This window comes from Manis pentadactyla, chromosome 16 (genome assembly GCF_030020395.1).
Source record: "Manis pentadactyla isolate mManPen7 chromosome 16, mManPen7.hap1, whole genome shotgun sequence".
NCBI classification, from domain to species: Eukaryota; Metazoa; Chordata; class Mammalia; order Pholidota; family Manidae; genus Manis; species Manis pentadactyla.
Window position 1 is genome coordinate 44,336,630 of NC_080034.1, and position 2,366 is coordinate 44,338,995.

Here is a 2,366-nt window from a genome sequence, read left to right on the forward strand (position 1 = left end):
TGAGTATTTTTGCATCTATGTTCATCGTGGATATTGGTTTGTCATTTTCTTTTTTTGTGGTGTCTTTGCCTGATTTTGGCATTAAAGTGGTGCTGGCCTCATAGAATGAGTTTGGAAGTATCCTCTCTTGTTCTACTCTTTGGAAAACTTTAAAGAGGTAGTTTTTAGGTCTTCACTAAATGCTTCATAAATTTCAGTGGTAAAGCCATTTGTTCTTAGGTAGTTTTTGATTGCCAATTCAATTTCGTTGCTGGTAATTGGTCTGTTCATATTTTCTCTTTCTTCATGGGTCAACCTTGGAAGGTTGTATTTTTCTAGAAAGTAGTCCATTTCTTTTAGGTTATCTAGTTTGTTAGCATATACTTTTTCATAGTAATCTCTTGTAATTCTTTGTACTTCTGTGGTATCTGTAGTGATTTTTCCTTTCTCATTTCTGATTCTGTTTATGTGTGTAGACTCCATTTTTTTCTTGATAAGTCTACCTAAGAGTTTATCCATTTTGATTATTTTCTCTAAGAACCACCTCTTGCTTGCTTTCACTGATTCTTTTTATTGTTTTTTCATCTCGATTTTATTTTCTTCTGCTCTAATCTTTATAATGTCCCTCCTTCTACTGACTTTGGGCCTCATTTGTTCTTCATTTTTTAGTTTGTTAGTTGTGAGTTTAGACTGTTCATATGGGATTGTTCTTCTTTCCTGAGGTAGGCCTGTATTACAATATACTTTCCTCTTAGCAAGGTCTTTGCTACTGTGTCCCACAGATTTTGTATTGTTGAATTATTGCTGTAATTTGTCTCCATATATTGCTTGATCTCTGTTTTTATTTGGTCATTGATCCATTGGTTATTTAGAAGCATGTTGTGAAGCCTCCATGTGTTTGTGGGATTTTTCATTTTCTTTGCATAATTTATTTCTAGTTTCATACCTTTGTGATCTGAGAAACTGGTTGGTTCAATTTCAATCTTTTTGAATTTACTGAGGCTCTTTTTGTGGCCTAGTGTATGATCTATTCATGAAAATGTTCCATGTGGACTTGAGAAGAATGTGTATTCTGACTTCCTTCCCACAGAATAAAATTGGAATGACCAGGAAAGGCGACTCACCATGAAGAAGCAATGAAAGGGACAAATTTTAGCACTCCAGCAGGTTTTATCTTGCTCATCTTTTCTGACCAGTCCCAGCTGGAGATGGTTTTCCTTATGGTCATCTCCCTCATATACCTTGTGACACTGATGAGGAACACAGCCATCATACTGGTTTTGTATTTAAATTCCAAACTCCACTGCCCCATGTCTTTCTTCCTCTCTAATATCTCCTTCCAGGACCTCTGTTTCACTACTAGTGTTGTCCCACAAATGCTTTGGAATCTCAAGGGCCCTGAGAAGACCATCAGCTACATTGGCTGTGCAATCCAGCTGTACTTTGCTTTGGGGCTGCGCTTCACAAGAGTGTATTCTCCTCCTGACTGCTATGGCTTATGACCGTTTCAATGCTATCTGTTGGCCCCTCCACTGTGGTGTTATCATGCACCCAAAGCTTATCCAGCAACTTGCAGCCATGACTTGGATTACTGGCCTTCGAGGGTCCACAGTTCAGACCATCCTTGTTTTCCAATTGCCTCTCTGCAGCCATCACAGGGTGGTGGAGAAGATTTTGTATATGAAGAGCCTGTCCTGATTAAAATTGCCTGTGTGAACACAACCTTCCTGGAAAATGAGCTCTCCATAGCTATTTTATTCTATGTTGTTACACCTTTGGGGCTTATTCTCGTCTCCTATGTTTACATTGTTAGGAGTGTGCTTAGGTTACAATCCACCTAAGGAAGCAGGAAAGCATTTGGGACCTTTGGGTCCCACCTAATTGTTGTGGTTTTGTTTTTCAGGAATATGTTTTCTTTCTACATCCAACCCAAGGGCAAATATACACAGAGTTACAGTAATTTCCTCACCCTCTTCTATACTGTAGTAATACCCTCACTTTATCCTTTGATCTACTACTTGAGTAACACCTTGAGGAACAAGTTTAAGTGGGATCTAAGAGGTTTGGTGGGAAGAGACCCTTGTTAGGGAGAAATGTGAAATATACTTATTCAATCCCTCACCAGAACTACAGGCAGTAGGTGTTCTGTCTGTAGTTCACATGAAAGTGTAAGGGCTCACTGGAGACCCACAATTTTCTAACAGTTTGCCTTATTTGCCTTATCCTAACAGGTTGCTTGATTCTTGTTCATTTAGCATAGGCATCTGGGATTAAGTACACCATGAGAATTTTCCACCCACAGAAGAAGCCTGCAAGGAATATAAGCCATGAGGCTGAATATTTCTCTTTTATACAGCATAGGATAGCTGTCAATCTCTTTTGATCAA

The 2,366-nt window shown here is 38.8% G+C and overlaps 1 pseudogene; it reads left to right on the forward strand.

Moving 5' to 3' along the window:
- Positions 1–1,115: 1,115 nt before the first annotated feature.
- LOC130681191 (putative olfactory receptor 2W6) lies at positions 1,116–2,103 on the forward strand (annotated as a pseudogene).
- The last annotated feature ends 263 nt before the right edge of the window (positions 2,104–2,366 follow it).